This window comes from Pelodiscus sinensis, chromosome 4, assembly GCF_052426305.1.
Source record: "Pelodiscus sinensis isolate ZL-2025 chromosome 4, ASM5242630v1, whole genome shotgun sequence".
Lineage (NCBI taxonomy): Eukaryota > Metazoa > Chordata > Testudines > Trionychidae > Pelodiscus > Pelodiscus sinensis.
Window position 1 is genome coordinate 29,783,250 of NC_143055.1, and position 18,541 is coordinate 29,801,790.

The window sequence follows — 18,541 nt, forward strand, 5'->3', positions numbered from 1 at the left end:
TTGTTTCTTGCCCTGCATTGTCAATATGAATCAGCCAGGGAACTTGGCTGCTACATTTCCCCTTTTCCCACACTCATCCAACAGCAACAGTCAGAAGATGTTCCTAAGCATGGCTATGAATTATGGCTGAAAACTTATTTTAAGAAATTCAATCAAAATTTCAACATATTTGCTGAATTTCACTAGTGTTGAGTTGTAATCTGGAATCAAATCCTATACTGATGAATTCAATCCACCATTCCATTTACTGTAGTAAGGCTCCAAGGAGTATAAATCCCCACACAATTTCAAGTCAAGTGTTTAGGATTCTGTTTTGGGCTCTGCTAATGACCTCCTATGTACACGTGGCCAAATCATTATTCCTTTCACTGCCTCAGTTTCCATAGCTGTAAAAGATCACTCCAGTGGAAGTTGTATATAAATGTAAACAACTATTATTACTCATATGAGTAAGACAATTATTACTCACATCTGTAAGGTAGGACAAGCCCTCCCAAAACACCCAGGCTACGTCTAGACTAGCATGATTTTCCGGAAATGCTTTTAACGGAAAAGTTTTCCGTTAAAAGCATTTTTGGAACAGAGCGTCTAGATTGGCATGGATGCTTTTCCGCAAAAGCACTTTTTGCGGAAAAGCGTCCATGCCAATCTAGACGCGCTTTTCCGCAAATAAGTCCCAATCACCATTTTCGCGATCGGGGCTTTTTTGCGGAAAACAAATCTGAGCTGACTACACTGGCCCTTTTGCGCAAAAGTTTTGCGCAAAAGGACTTTTGCCCGAACGGGAGCAGCAAAGTATTTCCGCAAGAACACTGACAATCTTACATGAGATCGTCAGTCCTTTTGCGGAAATTCAAGCAGCCACTGTAGACAGCTGGCAAGTTTTTCCAGAAAAGCGGCTGATTTTCCGGAAAAACTGGCCAGTCTAGACACAGCCCCAGCGTAAAATCTGACAGTAATTAAATGTTTATATATTCTCTATCCCCAAAACAGGAATCCTGTTAAAGAGTTAATTCTAAAACAGCTTCCAAAACCAGAGAGCTACAGGTACTCTTGATGCCCTTATCATGTAATATTTATAACTGTCATAAATTTTAATTTTTTTTTCTTTGACTTAGAAAGAGTGCAATTTTTCTAAGCACAGCACTGCAGAAAAAAATCGAAGCGCTTGTTACTCTGGAATGTTCCATTCTTTTTTGCTTCTGCCTGAAAGGCAGAGGGCTGTGGGGGTTTCATAGCAAAGAGAATTTAGGGCTGTCTCCCTTTAACTAGCAAATTTTACAAACAGCGTGCTATCTATATAACTGTCAAGGATTCAAGGCACCTTAGCATCCCCATAACTAATCACATAGTATGGTACAGCATCATCACTTTTTTCCTCCTTTAAATTGAGTATAATATCACAGCACATGTAGAATTTATACATATCACAGTGGTGGCCACTAGTGTTGATACAAAGTGTAATGATAGCAGTTAAATATTTGCCAGTTCACCACTATAAATATAATTACTAGATGTACATGAAGGGCATACCCTTATTCTTCTTTTATTAATTAAACTCTTGAAGACTAACCCTCTAAAGCTTTCCTTCTATGAAGACCACTTCCAACTCTGTCTTGCTCTGGTTTTTTTTGTCTTTCTTGTACTGATATGCAATTTTAACTCTGATCTCATGGTGCTGTGTATATCTGTGGTGCTATATAAACAGCAGTGGTAACAATGGGCATGCTTGAAAATGCTCACATAGCTGTTATACCCACAGATCCTGCTTTCTCATCTGGAAACCAAATGACTGCCTCCCCAAAAAATCATATGCCCACACAGCTCTCTGAACTAAACATGCCACTGTTCCATTTTATGTACAAATACTGGTTTTTGAGTATACGTGCATTATTTCCCTCATTTGAAAATTTAGGGCTATTTATTATACCATCAACCTCAAAGCAGAACTTACCTTGCTATTGAAATTAAAATGGACACCCCACTGAGTTGAATAAAAGTTTACACATTTCTTAGAGCTATATTTTTAGGTTGCCTGTAAACTCAGGAAGAGAATAGTCCATCACTTTGCATTTGGAAGGTTATCCTATCAACCAGAAGAACTAGAAATTTAAATTATACAGAAGATGATACGGCCATCAGGGAAACACTAGTGCAGTGTCTCTCTGTTGTGGAGCACAGCCTCAGTCCAGTCCCTGGTTTTATCATAGACCAGTTTGTGATAAAAACAAGTAAAATACTATCAAACAGCAGAATTCAGTGTGTAATCCGATTATAATCTAAATACAGACATCAGCAGTAGCAACAGTATTATCTGTACCTCAGAGTTCACATTACCTCTGCTTCTGAAGTACCCTAGAATCTTAGATGCATCTAATTGTTCTAAAGTTAAGCTATTCAGTGTAGTTCATAATTTAAAGAAAACAACATCTCAAGCACACAGCACATTTCACTTATATTCATGAAAGCACACTGTGACCTATGGAATACACATTACAATGGTTCTCACTGAACATTCCTCACAAATAAATACTCTGGATTTTTTTCTAGTTGTAAGTGGATGAAATTAATAAAATCGAAATGTAGATCCAGACTCAATGTTCTGTTCTATTTTGCAATCATGTTATAAACAATGTACTGCAAACCAGCAATGGAACAAATCCAGAAAACTGCTTCATCAAATCCCAAATAAACCCTTTTGAAGTGCTGTCTGCAGTACATAAAGAATTACATGAGATCTTTATATCAACACATGAACTAGTCTCTGAGTCTAAAGTCTGAGAAATAAAAGATGTTTTTAATAAAGTGCCATTTATACAATTACATTGCAAACAAAACTGAGTTACATGAGTGGATAGGTGATAACCTGCCCTCTCATCAACCACAGCAAGTAAGGGAATGACAACAAAACCATACGGCCTTGGGGAAAATTCTTTCATTATTGTGGTACTATTTAAGTGTTTATTCCTATATATGGATCAAAACAAGAAGTCTTCTCTACTATGTTTCATTTCTAGAGAAGGATTACTTTTAAACTACACACATTTTTTATTTACTTGCACTTTCAGTTCTTGTATACTGCAATTTGGGCAATTAAAGAAAGTTTGCTGTACTTTGCTATGCTAAACGTTACTAGTTTTTGGGCTTTTCACAGGGTTTTCCCCCCTCCAGTATATTCTTTTCATTTTGGTATCTTCTTCCGATCCTAGAATTGTATTTATCAACTATTGTGATGCATTGCAGGCTTGGTCCTTCCAGCTTTTATTGATTTCATTTGGCATAAATGTGGTATTTCCTTGAGATGTACCACATACCATACAAAAAACTACAGCAAGAGAATGTTAAGACTAGGCCGAGTTAAGCACACATGCTAAAATTAGGATTTCAGACAGAACTTTATCTCTGCCCCTTTGAGGCTACGTGTTGTCATGCAAGCTTTGTATTACAGGGTTATGTACAATTTCTTAAATAATATATATGTAGCGCCCCCTCTCCACCTGGTTACCTTCTTTTAGAGCCAATCTCCTTTCAGGTTCGGATGGATAGGTCTGGGTTCTTCTGGATCCCGCCACCTACTCAATTTTATTCTTTCTGATTGATGTACTTGGCGGTGCCTCCACCCCCCTCACTCCTTCCTAGCAGGGTTGCCAGGGCAGCTTGGGAGGAAAATTCTAGCCCAGGATAATCCCCACGTATTTGTAAGATAGTTGGAGACTCCCAGAAAATAACACAAATACATACACTATAATAAACACAATTATATTAAACAGGAGACAATTATAACAGAACAGGGTAAAACATTATTTTTAGGGTCACCGGTGCCCTGCAACTGTGAAGTTAGTGTCCCGTTGGTACGCGTACTTTGTTGGGGCCCTTGATGACTGTTGACCACACAATCCTTCTCTGCAGAGGTTTAGCAGTGGGGCTGACTAGGTCCAGTACAGCCCAAAGGACTCACAAATGGGAGAAGGCAGCAAATCCCTCCACAGTTTAATAGGCTGCAGGTAATAAAATCCCCAAACAAATTCCCTGACTTACTAACTAAAAATTGGTGCACTCACACACTCCATGAATGAGCCTCAGGTTGAGAGATGACTCAGTCTCTGCAAAGGGGCTGCTCTCTTCTCACAGGGGTCCTCTTCAAGCAGGAACCAGGCTGCTTCGGTCCCAGAATTTCCCCTTACTGTGAAGGGGTGCAGGGCTCAAGATGCAGACCACACAACTGCACCAAAATTCAAAACTATAGCCTCCCAGGCCAGCCTCCAGACCCACACAGCAGGCAGCAGCCCTGAACTTGCTGCTAGAGCCCAGCTGACCATGCAGTGACTCTCTCACCCAGGGAGCTGGAGAGCCAACTCCGCCTGGCTGGGGAAGCCTCCCAGCAAACTCCACAACTGGGAATCAACAGTGGAGACATAAACCCAGCTGAGGGATCCTGCCTTCAGGTCCCTAGAGGCTAGCTCTCAGGGGGAACCCTGCCTGCAGGCCTGGGGCTTACTAGCTCCCACACACTCAGTCCTCCCCTTTTCCTGGCTGGCTCCAGACTCCCCTCAACAATGGTCTCTCCTTCCCCCTGGGAGGGGCATCTCACTCCCTGTGGGTTGCCGGGCAGACTCTGGCCCTGGTAGGGAGGGGGAGCCAAGGCAAACTCAGAGTGCCTCTCCCTGAGCTGCCAGCAGACAAAGCCCCGGGAATCCAGCAATCTCCTTGGGGGTTACACTCTCCCTGTGCGAAAGTTCTTGCCGTCCTCGGCAAGGGTCATTTAACCACAACACAAACATGCAAGGTCCTTTCCATCAGGTAATAGTATACATTGTTTAGTTGACAATAAATATCATTAGCCAATAAGTAAGTATTGCTGTGTCCACATACAATATTAATTTAAACATTAAATTGTTATTCAATTTACATTAATAACATTCTTACTATATTTAAATAAAGGACTTAACCTTGGAGTCTCCATTGTTAACTATCAGACACAAACAATAATAGGCCACCCGCACCCATCTATTTACTAAATGCAGAGGGATAGAGGTGGAGGACCCTGGGACATCATAGGTGAGTTTCTGTACAGGTTTTCGCTCTCGTTCTGAACGTCGAAGTACAGGAGCTTCTTCATTCTCAGGGTTCTCAGCAGTAATGACTGCAGGACAATCAATGATTTCCCTCTCTGCAGGTTGCATGGCTTCTCCCACATCCTCTACAGGTGGAACCATCCTAGCTGGTAAACCACTTGCCTCTTCATGCTGTATTGTTGACTGAGGGGGTACAAAGGGTGCAGCTTCAGGGTTAAGTATTTGAGCTAGAGGAGGCTCAGATTCTCCCTCTCTAACAGTTTCTACCTCACATAGCTGCTCATGAAGCATAGGAGGTATTGGATAATAGGGGAAGAATTCCTCTTCACTGCTACTCTGTGAATGAGGATCATTTTCTCCAGAGGAGGTTAAAGACTCACTGTCTGCCTCCTCAGCAGATTCAAGTTGTGCAGTAAGGGTTCTTTCTGCAGGAACTTTCTTTCTTAGTCTTGAACGAGTAATGGGTCGCCGGGAGGAACCACATTCACTATTTTTCTCTTCACCTATTAACTGCCCCACTGGCAAGAGGTGGTTTCGGTGAATAGTCTTATAAACATTTTTTCCATTTTCCATCCTAAGGCGATATACAGGCAAGTCTGGTAGCTTATCAACCACTATGTAGGTGTCTGCATTCCACCGGTCAGCTAATTTATGTTTTCCAGTGAGACCTAGATTTCGGATTAACACTCTGTCTCCTACCTGCAGATCCTGTTCACGGACCCGACTATCATATCTCTGCTTGTTAGCAAGGTTGCTTTTTGTGGCTGCTTGGGAGGCCAGTCTGTAAGCTTCCCGCAAGTCACGCCTGAGACTCTGAATGTACTGGAGATAAGTTGTTTCGCTAGCTTCATCAGAGGATATCCCAAAACATAAGTCAATTGGTAGCCTGGCTTCTCTGCCAAACATTAAATAATAAGGCGAAAACCCAGTGGACTCATTTTTAGTGCAGTTATAAGCATGCACAAGGTAACTGACATGCTCACTCCATCTGGTCTTTTGGGATGGATGTAGTGTTCCCAACATGTTTAGCAAAGTCCGGTTGAATCTCTCCGGTTGTGGATCTCCCTGGGGATGGTAAGGAGTGGTTCTGGACTTCCTTATTCCCAGGGTTTTTGTAAGTTCACGAATTAGTCTGCTTTCAAAATCTCTTCCCTGGTCAGAATGGATTCGGGCCGGGAAACCATAATGTACAAAGAATTTGTCCCATAAAATTTTGGCCACTGTACTGGCTTTTTGGTCTTTTGTGGGATATGCTTGGGAATACCTTGTAAAATGGTCAGTAACTACAAGTATACTGGAGTGGTTCTTTCTATCAGGCTCCAATGACAAAAAGTCAATGCACACCAATTGCATGGGTGCATCTGTAGCGATGTTCACCATAGTCGCTGCCTTTTTTGGCAGAGTCTTCCGCTTAACACACCGAGAGCACCATTTGCAGTGGTCTTCCACAGATGCTGTCATTTTGGGCCAATAAAACCGATCTCTGACCAGTTCCAAAGTCTTATCTACCCCCAAGTGACCATGATCATCGTGCAGAGACTTCAACACCATCTCCTGGTATTCTTGGGGTAAGACCAGTTGTTTCCGCACATGGCCCTTTACAGTCTGGGTGGTCCGGAATAACAAACCTTTGTTAATCACTAAACGATCCCACTCTTTTAAGAGAAGAATTGTGCCGGGGGAAAAGTTAGCCTTAGAGATGGGTTTTTCACCCTTTTCTACAGCTTCCAGCACAGGTCCAATATTTGAATCTTTCCACTGAGCTCTTCTCAATTCAGTCGGAGTTAACTGGGGCAATTCAAAAGTCTTTAGCCCAACGAGGTTTGCATAAATGGTAGGTATAGCCTTCTCAGACAACCCCAGTGTGTCAGCATATCTTTCCTCATTTACATAAGGGGACTGCACTTTTCCTATTACAGCCTTGCAGGTGGCACGAATAGCAGGAGATGGTATCTCCATCCACTCAGACTCTTCCTCGAGTGGGTTATGAGGGCGACGGGACAATGCATCTGCGTCTGCATTGGTTTGACCCGAACGGTACTGCAGCTTAAAGTCATAAGCAGCCAAGGCAGCCATCCATCGCTGACCAGTAGCATCTAGTTTAGCCGTGGTCTGCACATAAGTAAGTGGGTTATTATCTGTTTTTACTACAAAGGTCGCTCCGTATAGATAATCATGAAGTTTGTCCACAACAGCCCATTTGAGAGCTAAAAACTCAAGTTTGTGCACGGGATAGTGTCTTTCAGAGGCAGTCAACCCTCGACTGACAAACGCCACAGGTTTCCATTTATTCTCATAATTCTGATAGAGAACTGCTCCTAATCCATCAAGACTGGCATCTACGTGTAGTTCATAGGGCTTGGTAGGGTCTGCAAAGGTTAACACTGGTGCAGTGGTGAGTTTCTCAATAAGGGCATGGAAAGCGCTGTTGCATTCCTCAGTCCAACGGTCTCCAAATGGTTCATTCACCTTGAAATACCTCTCATTAGGACTTGCAAGCTTATGTTGGGGTGATCTCTTCCACGTTGGGGGGTATCCCCTTGTCAAATTGGTGAGCGGTCTCACAATGGAGGAGTAATTTTTTACAAATCGGCGGTAATATCCACAGAAGCCTAGGAAAGATTGTAAAGCTTTCAGGTCTTTGGGTACAGGCCAGGTGGTTAATGCCTCAATCTTCTCGGGATCAGTCGCCACACCTTCTGCTGACACAATATGGCCTACATATTTTACTCGGGTCTGACAAAATTGACATTTATCAAGTGACAGTTTCAACCCACTAGCGTCCAGGCGGTCTAACACTTTCATTAGTCGAGCTTCATGCTCTTCCAGAGTTTTCCCAAAAACAATTAAGTCATCCAAATACACCAGCACTTCTAACAAATTCATATCCCCCACTGTCTTCTCCATCAAACGCTGGAATGTAGCAGGAGCTCCTGAGATACCTTGGGTTGTCACACTGGGTGGAAATGTGCCCATCCTCGCCACATCGGTAGCAGAATCTCTTGTTCCTTGGGAGGGTCACCAAGGTTTTCTTTACAGGTTCTCTGTTGGGGTCCCTTCTCCCTGGGTGAAAAGGAGGGTACTTCCTTTCTGTCAAAGTTGGTGGAAGAATATCGCTAGGTGACCCCTGAGGCATCTTACTCGTCATAAATTCAGTGAGCTGTGCTGTCAGGGTTTTGAGCTGTTGATGGAGGTCCTCAGTGGTAGGCAGACAAAGGTCATCCTTCAGTTTCTGAGGACCAACGGTCTGGCTCACTGAGATCTTATTCCTCTCTCTAACCGTTCTCTTTTCCTCCTCCTCCCGGACTTCTCGCAGCAGTTGGTGGAATTCTGGAGGACTGTCCAATCGGTCTGCAAGTTTCAATTTCATAATTAGAAAATCATCATAAATGGCACCTCGTATGACCTGTTCTAGTCGTACTCGGTGTTCCTTGCTCCTTTCAGTGCCTTTACGGCGGATGCACAGTTGAAGGGATGGTTCCAATCTGTGAAGATAGGAAGATAGTTTTTCACCTGAATGTTGGTAACAGGATCGAAACTGAAAGTAGAGGTCTTCCCCAGTCTCTAGGCTCCCAAAGGCATCCTCCATCGCCGAGAGATAGTCATCAACAGTGGCAGCAGGCTTGCTGGCTTTTAATGCACAGATTACATTCCCTGCAGGTCCTCGCAGGCTTTCTGCCACACGTTTCCTCTTTTCAGCCTCACTACATTGCCATTCCTGCATCACCTGATTTAGTTGATGCCTCCAAGTGTCATAGTCATCTTCCCCTACAGGCACAGGTTTAATGCCTGAAAAGAACTTCAGTTTTCTGTAAGGGCCTGATTCATATGCTGTCTTTATGGACTCCCCTATTGCTTTTCCCATAGCAAAAATTATTTGGTCTGTAGAACTGGAAGGAGGCACAGGACTACTTCCCAAAAGAGTCCTTAATTCAGTCATGGTCTTCCCTTCCTGCATAAGGAAGTTCCCCAATTTGGACTGAAAACCATTAGTTTCAGATGGTGGGGCAGATGGGGAGGGAAAACGTGATTGTGTTTGAATGGTCACCTTCCATCCGTCCTTCCCTCCATCTGGCAGAATTACATGGGGAGTCACTACAGTAGACAGTATAATCTTGCTCTCTACAAGAAGAGATAAAGTAGCTTCCCCTTGTGCTTTCATCTGACTCCGAACCACACAGGTTCCCCATTCTCTGACATTAGCAATCTCATCTTCAATTTGTCTAATTTCCCATTCAGTGGGTACATTAGTGAGCAGAAAGTGGCGTTCAGGGTCAGCTCCCTCCAGCTCACACCAAGCTATAAGCCTCTTCTGATAATCCATACTGGGAATTTACTTAATATCCCAGGAAGACAGCAGGAGTGTATATAAGGTATGAGTTTAAAAGACGGGCTCCCAGTGGTGCCTCCAATGTAGCGCCCCCTCTCCACCTGGTTACCTTCTTTTAGAGCCAATCTCCTTTCAGGTTCGGATGGATAGGTCTGGGTTCTTCTGGATCCCGCCACCTACTCAATTTTATTCTTTCTGATTGATGTACTTGGCGGTGCCTCCACCCCCCTCACTCCTTCCTAGCAGGGTTGCCAGGGCAGCTTGGGAGGAAAATTCTAGCCCAGGATAATCCCCACGTATTTGTAAGATAGTTGGAGACTCCCAGAAAATAACACAAACACATACACTATAATAAACACAATTATATTAAACAGGAGACAATTATAACAGAACAGGGTAAAACATTATTTTTAGGGTCACCGGTGCCCTGCAACTGTGAAGTTAGTGTCCCGTTGGTACGCGTACTTTGTTGGGGCCCTTGATGACTGTTGACCACACAATCCTTCTCTGCAGAGGTTTAGCAGTGGGGCTGACTAGGTCCAGTACAGCCCAAAGGACTCACAAATGGGAGAAGGCAGCAAATCCCTCCACAGTTTAATAGGCTGCAGGTAATAAAATCCCCAAACAAATTCCCTGACTTACTAACTAAAAATTGGTGCACTCACACACTCCATGAATGAGCCTCAGGTTGAGAGATGACTCAGTCTCTGCAAAGGGGCTGCTCTCTTCTCACAGGGGTCCTCTTCAAGCAGGAACCAGGCTGCTTCGGTCCCAGAATTTCCCCTTACTGTGAAGGGGTGCAGGGCTCAAGATGCAGACCACACAACTGCACCAAAATTCAAAACTATAGCCTCCCAGGCCAGCCTCCAGACCCACACAGCAGGCAGCAGCCCTGAACTTGCTGCTAGAGCCCAGCTGACCATGCAGTGACTCTCTCACCCAGGGAGCTGGAGAGCCAACTCCGCCTGGCTGGGGAAGCCTCCCAGCAAACTCCACAACTGGGAATCAACAGTGGAGACATAAACCCAGCTGAGGGATCCTGCCTTCAGGTCCCTAGAGGCTAGCTCTCAGGGGGAACCCTGCCTGCAGGCCTGGGGCTTACTAGCTCCCACACACTCAGTCCTCCCCTTTTCCTGGCTGGCTCCAGACTCCCCTCAACAATGGTCTCTCCTTCCCCCTGGGAGGGGCATCTCACTCCCTGTGGGTTGCCGGGCAGACTCTGGCCCTGGTAGGGAGGGGGAGCCAAGGCAAACTCAGAGTGCCTCTCCCTGAGCTGCCAGCAGACAAAGCCCCGGGAATCCAAGCAATCTCCTTGGGGGTTACATATACAAATAGTCTAGAAGCACCTTAAAGATTAAAAAAATATGTTGATGGTATGAGCTTTCGTGGGCACAAGTCACTTCTTCAGATGTAATCTGAGGAGGGTATCTGTATTTGGGTCTGCTGGTTGTGTTGTTATCTAGGTGGCTGGTGGTGATATGTGTGGTGGCACTTGGACAAAAAGATGTGGCAGATGGGCCAAGTAATCCATCATCTCTGAAATCTTTCTCATACAACCAATGAAACTGTTGCATGCAAATTAGCTATTGAGTAAGGGTGGTGATTGGCGGAGTTACCTCTGATATCACAATGGTCTAGGACTCTTGGCAGGGAACAGATAAACACCTTTCTGTAGTTCTACACTGATCATGAAGTTAAAATAGCTGAAGACTTCAAAACTGGTAAGAGACTGCAAAACCCAATGATAATGTGTACTGTGTACTGATATTCTTAATAAAAGCTCAACCATGCTTGAATTGTTTTCACTGCCTCAACAGAAAATTCATTTTCAAAGTGGCACATGGAGCGACATTCTGGGAATCTTATTGTAGAGACTGATTTAGACTTGTATATGATAATATCTCCTTTTCCCTATAGTGTGTATTTTAATCATTTTTGTCAGCAAGCATACACTGCATATTTTTCCCCATCCCGCAATACAGCCTTGCTTAGATGTAATTCAAAAGATAAAACAATTAAACTAATTTAAGTGGAAATAAGGTAGATTATATGCTGCATACCAGTAATTTTGTCACTTTTACTGTATGTTGTATAATTGTGTCTACTTCAGTGAACTTGCACCAACACAGAACAGATGTAAGAATGCAGAATTATGCTCTGTCATAAGGTGAGCTAGCACTTTAGGTGTGTTGGTTTCAAATTCACTTTTGCTTCGTTTAGCATGTTTTACAGATGATGGGACTAAGAATCCAGGTGACATAACAAAGCTACATATTAAGGACAAGATTATGGATCAATCAATTAGTTAGGCAGAGAGAGCTGAAGGTGGCTGAAGCCTGCTGGGGAAGAGAAAAATCAACCTTCAAGAGACTGCAGGAAAGGCCAGCAGGAGACTCGCTCTGCCAAGGCAGCTGGAGGGATAGCCGGGAGTGAAGAAGAAAGCCTCTTCTCTAGCCATAATAATAGAGATGTAGTCGTGTTAGTCTGGTCTTGCTGAAACAAAAGACAGGACTATGCAGCACTTTAAAGACCAACAAAATGGTTTATTAGGTGACGAGCTTTCGTGGGCCAGACCCACTTCCTCAGATCAAATTGTGGAAGAAAATTGGCATGACCATATATACCAAAGGGATACAATAAAAAAAAGTGAACAAATCAGATTTTAGAACAGAGAGGGGGAGGTTAGTGTGTATGAGATAATGTTATTAGGGGTGATAATTGGGGAAGCTGTCTTCGTAATATCTTTCTCTAGCCCTGAGCCATAAAAGCAAAGGAATTCTTTGAGCCCAGGGAGAGCTGTAAAAGACTACAGCACCCTGAAAAGAAGGTAGTAAGGACTGTAAACACTTGGGGGAAGGGTTCAAGCTGCGTAAGAGGTGTAGACGATTTGCTTTGAGTTAGACTGCTAATGAATCAGACAGCATAAGAGTTAATTTGAATGGCTCCCTTGTGAGGTATTTTTATTGATGGGAAAGAAAGTAAATTGAGGCAGTGAACATAGTTGTTGCTGGGTAAATTACTGCTACAAGGCCCTTTATGTGTAGCATGATGGGTCTGCAGAATTTTATGTAGTGATATCACCATGGCATCTAAGCTCTGCACAGTTCAAAGTCCAAAAAACCCTAGAACAAAAGGTTCTTTTCTCTTTGTGCTCCTCTGGGGCAGAGAAGTATGGCTTTGTGTGTAGGTAGGACTGTTTGTTTGTGTTATAAGCATCAGTTGTGAGATTTGTAGGAGCCGAGGAAGCCCTTGGCTTAGTCCCTGTGCATCTTACAAACTGACAGCAGTACTTTCCACACTCCCTACACACCATACAAGGTCACACAGCCCCTTGTGAATTTACTGATTTTCAGAAATATATTACACTACCTTTTCACTTTTAGCTAAATTAACCAAGTGTGCAGTAATTCCTCCCTCTACAGTGTAAGCTGGGTGGGCGGAAGCTTTTTCACTTGCCCAAAGGCTTATCACAGTCAAATCAACACCAATTTTCTCTAGAAAAAGCAGAAGTACTTAATCAGAACCATTTCCATTTCAAATTTTGACTTTTTAACCTCAGCCAGTTTTACTGGAGAACTAATAAAAAAAAGGCCACAATAATTATCTTTATAACAGGAAAAATATAAACTTCATCTCTGTCTCCTTAATAAAAAGAGTCTGAACCATGCATTCTTAAACTTCGGAAAACTTATCTTTAGGAGATATAATGCATGAAGCATTTCAACTCAAAGTGAACATTTCAGCAACTTGTGAATGACTGACTGTCAGGGGTTAAAATAGAAACCACTATACACAGTCAAGTTGCCATGCAATCTTAAAAAAGGCACAGTCAACTTCAAAAACCACAACTGTGCCCCTCAATTTGATAACCATTCTTATTTCAAATAATACCTGCAATAGAAAGGGGTTAAGAAAACAATGTTTTTCTGCTTCCCTCCACCTGCCTTGTTTTCTCTGTGCAGAACTTATGTATGGTCAGTTTAATATAGCAATCGGGGATAGGAAAAATCTTATGTTTAAAATACTATGTTTAAAATCTAATGCCTACCCAGAACTCTGAATTGATAACTCAGAAACCAAAGAACTTCATTTACAACTCTACGCATATCAAAAGATACAGAAACAAGAGTACATAAGGAGTCCTTAGCTAGTTGTTTGTATGTGATAATCGTGTTATTTATTTCTGTTGGCTATATGCTCCATGGGTCCCCTTCGTGACCCAGGGCCCAAGACATAATTCTATCAGATGTAACCTGACAGAATCCATGAATCATCCTTTCATGATCAAACAGCCAGAAAAATGGTTATAACCTTTTCTGTTTTGCATCTTTTCTCCTTACTTTTGATAGTACTGAAATCTGTACTAATACTGTGACCTACACTATGCACTTATACCCAACCTGATAATCAAATGGTCTTTATAAAAACAAAATACAAATGGTTCAATAAAAATTAAATAATTCTGACATTAAGGCTTGTTTTATCATTAAAATACGTATTTTATGTCCACATTCATACTTGCTAAAATGTATATCATATATATGCATACACATGGAAATATAAAATTTGTATTTACACACCCAAGAATTTAATCAACAGTTAACAGAATTTGTCAGACTAGTTATTTTCAATAGCAAGCTCAAATCATTTTCACAGTGATAATTTCTAGGGTTAATTGTTGCAGCTTATTCAATGCAATCTTCTTCACCAGCTTTATTTTATCTGCTAGAATGCCAATATATCATGATTAGCATAAATTAAGCTAACTGAATTCTGTGGGTTACTAAATTATTTCATACTGATCCTTTCATTTATTAATTTATCTAAAACATTTAAAGGTAAGGGATGGATGAAGAGTTGGATGACAAATTCCTGTTTGATTCAGAGCTGCTTAAAAATTGGCTGAATGCTTTTCTGCTGTGTTTGGGAGAAAAATACAACTTGAGAAATGTCATCACATAAGCTGTTATATCATTATATACTGACCTTTTCTGGGATTGCCATGGCATGGTGCTGTGAGGAAAGGCACTCAACATGTACATTTGAGTAACACAAGAGAATGAGAAGCATTTCACAATTTGCTTGCATGATTCAAATAAGAAGTAACTCTGGTGTTAAAAATGGTATGCACTGATCTCCTGCAGCCCCAGACAAAGTTTTCTTCATCAATATTAGAAAGGCTTTTGCTCACCTCAAACGCTTGGTTCTTGCCAATAACCACAAAGGCGTCCCTGGTAAATCTGCTAACTATATATACATCAAATGAACTGAAGTGGCCGGGATATTGTTCAGGGTGCAGGAAAGGCACAACACATTGTTTCTAAATTCGCAAACATCACACAAGTTCTCCAATATCAAAAAAGAGCCCTTCTTTTCCCAGAAGTGATTTTATTTTATTTTTAAAGAACAAGGATAATGTGTACATTGCTGAATGAAACTCTCTCTGCAGGAAGCGATCAAAACCACAAACACAGCCATCGCATGCTGGCTAGGGCTATAGTTACTGAAGCTGGAGTACGTGTTCTCCATTCTTTCAGCACATCTGGTGCAAATCTACACATTCTGTATCACACTATGTAGAAATAAAACTAGAAGTGAGAGTCACAAAACAGCTTCATTTGCTGTATGCCACATGACAGCACAGTAAAGCTGTATATTATTCTAATTTGTTTCAATGAGACAATGACACAAGAGATGGCTGTTGCAGAAGTAGACGTTAAAGTGGAGAGAAACACGGGTTCAGAGCTTCATCTGGAGAATGTTGATAGCAGAAGTAAGACAGTTTAAACAGTTGTTAAGATGGGGAAAGGTGCTGATTACCAACTTAGCAATGACAGTATTTTTAAATTCAGCAAATGTTGCTGAAGTTATTCTTGGTAATAAAAAACTCACTTTCAAAAACATTTGTTGTTTGAGTGTAAATATAAGAGTTATTTTCATTCATTTCTTATTCTTGTGACAAAACGAAGGAGCTGGGGAAAGGTCATCTGTAATTGCAGAACAAATGTAGATGAAGATAATCCAGCACTCTGGGGAAGTGAACGCGGGTGTCTGGTCAATTATTTAACCACAAAACATTGAAATAAAATAAACAGGTAATGATGAAGAGTGAAGCCACCACGGATGGATAGATTTAGCTGACTCAACTAGACACACAATGGTAGCAGAAAGGCACAACAGGAAGCAGAAAAAAACTAGCGGCAGTCAGCAGCAGCATTCCCCACATGATTTTTATGAGGATGAGCTATAGAACCAAAGATGGGCCAAATTCACAAACTTTCCTTAATTAGCATGACATTAGGACTCACGTTCAAATCACAAAACAACGAGGTTTTGCAAAGCCAAACAAAACACATCTTAGTCTGTCTTTAGTGGAAACCAGATGCCTACAGTATTCTGATCAATAAGATTACAGTAAAAATGTTCTGCCAATCTAAGAAATGTCACTGTCTCTTTCATCATATGTTCAGAAAATCTCTCTCAGTCAGCACCAGCTTTCAAATGGTAGTAACACGTTATGTCAGACAGGACAAAGAGGAGACAAATGGAAATATTTTCAGTTGCTATCTTTGCTGTCTCCCTGCTGAAAACAGAAGAGCCTTTGATTACTAGTCCCACACTTGCCCAAGTATGCACCTTTCCTCTAAAAGGACAGCCCCTATAAAGCAAAAGTGATGACCAAGCCACGAAAGCCATTTTAATCTATTAGCGTATCATGACTGGAAAGATCACAAAGGGAAGGAGAGTTCATATGCCTGCTGTCGTAGGGTATGTCTACACTGCAAAGTTAATTCAAAATAACAGTTGTTATTTCGAATTAACTTTAATAGCGTCTATACATGCAAACCGCTATTTCAAAATTAATTTCAAAATAGCGGAGCACTTAATTCGAATTTGGTAAACCTCATTCTATGAGGAATAATGCCAAATGCGAAATAGCTATTTCGAATTAAGTGCTGTATAGACACTTAATTCAAAATAGGGGGACTCCAGCCCTTCCCAGGGAGCCCTGGTGGCTACTCTGGGCACAACCAGGAAAACTTACTCTTCTCTCCCCCAGCCCCGGAGCCATTAAAGGGGTAGACCCTGGCCACAGTGCCTGTGCCAGCTCCAAGCCTGCCAGCTCAGAGCCAGCAGCGACCATGGGGGCCCCTGACCCAGTGGCCCCAAAACATGAGCCAGGAAGCCACTGGCAGCCAGCCCTCCACCGCTCCCCAGTCTGCCAGCTCCCAGGAGCCTGACAGGGGCTGGACAAGGCGGGCGTCTTCCTGGTCCAGGGTGGAGATCCTGGACCTTGTTCAGGTTGGGGGGATGCCCTCAATGTCCAGGATCTCCATACTAGATGGAGGAATGCGGCCATCCATGGCAGGATAGCTGCCAGCCTGGCCACCAAAGGCCACATGGAAACCCAGGAGCAGGTTTGCATGAAAATCAAGTTGGTCTGGCGAGACTCCCAACCCTGGGCTCTGAGCTTCCCTCCTTCTTCTTCCCATTGCTTCACCCTTCCAGCTCCCTCCTCCCAGGTTTCTCCCGCTCCTCTCCCACCCTCTCTCTTCCCCTCTCCCACCTCCTTTTCCCAGTCTCACCAGAGGTTCATCCCCCCCAGTTTTGTTCAATAAACCCAGTTTCTATTTTTGAACATACGTATCTTTTGTTTGACATCAGGGAGGGGGACTAGGGAGGGGCAAGTAGAAGGATGTGAGGGAGGAATGGGGCACGAGCCCCCGGTGGGGAGGACCGGGATGGCTCTGAGGGCTCTGAGGGGTGGATGCTCTCCCTCAGGGCCTCCTGGATCCTGACAGCACCTCAATCGACCTCCTCCCCCCCGGATGGCAGCCTGCAGCAAGTGCAGCTGGGCTGATGGCAACGACCCCACGAGATGCACCGGTGTGCCCAGGGGCAGCTCTGGCTCCATGTGGCCGAGTGCTGTGGTGTCCTGAGTGCGGGCACTCAGGGCACTCCAAGACAGGACTGCTTTGCTGTCCCTCAACGAAGTAGACAAGCAAGCGGGGAACCCTGAGAACTATCTGTCCAGGGTGGGGGTAGGACCCCTTTAAGCATGGAGCTCAGTTAGCCTCAGCCAGCATCCCCATGTACTAAGTCCTAACCTGATGCCCTGCCGGCACTGGTTCCGGTCAGCCTTAACTTCGGTTCAGGGTCCACTCAGTGCTATTTCGAAATAGCAAAATGCTATTTCAAAATAGGTTTTGTGTATAGATGCGTTATTTCAAATTTGCTTAATTCGAATTAACTATTTCAAATTAAGTTAACTCGAATTAATGCTGTAGTGTAGACATACCCATATATTCTGAAGAGTAATAAAGACATTCTTCATTTTACATCAAAGGGGAGTGAGTGCTCCTCCCAGACTTAGCACTCTGTTCCCAAGTATGGTAGTTTGTCCACAATAAGATAAAAATGCAACTCATTGACATGTCAATGGCTGGACAGCTGTGGTTGTGATCGCTGGGTATGAAACTTAAAGGAAAAGCTACTAGAATCAAGAACCACATGGGTTCCTGATAAGTTTGATTAATAATACAGCTTTACAGATAAAATGTTTACTTTAAACCAACAGTGCTTTAGTGGTCAGTGTGGCTGTACTTCAGCTGCCTCATTACAAGTTGATAATGTTGCTTCATCCCTACTTAATGACAAGGAATTCACTAATCGACTTCGCGGAACTGCCTTTTTGTTACCACAAAATGCCACGTACCAAGTATAACTTTTCACTGAAGGTCTCTAGTCTGTAAGTTGGAGAGGCTGATTGGGAACTCATTTCCTTGAGCTCATACAAAATTTATGTCAAATCACAGGGAGATTTTGTATTTCATTAGCCGTTGAGTCAATCTTTGCTGATATCCAGCCCTTGGGGCTCCATTCTGCACTGTAGCTAGGTGCTAAATGAAGTCAATGGGACTACTCAGATATGATTAAAGTGAAGCCTGTGCTTCTGTGCTTTGTGAGATCAAGGCTAGAGTGCTCACCTCCTTGCAGGTCAAGCCCTTGGAGAATTATATCTTTATAGGAAAGTTCTCCTCAGCTGTGTACATAAGCCTATTCGAAAACACCTATGAGTTTAAAACTCTTGCAAACAAGAACCATCTTTAAAATGAAGATAGAGCACATTCTAACT

At 42.9% G+C, this 18,541-nt stretch overlaps 1 protein-coding gene across 8 annotated transcripts in view; it reads right to left on the reverse strand.

The window, feature by feature from the left end:
* LDB2 (LIM domain binding 2) overlaps window positions 1-18,541 on the reverse strand; it is a 277,075-nt gene that overhangs the window by 106,112 nt on the left and 152,422 nt on the right. The window lies entirely within an intron of this gene.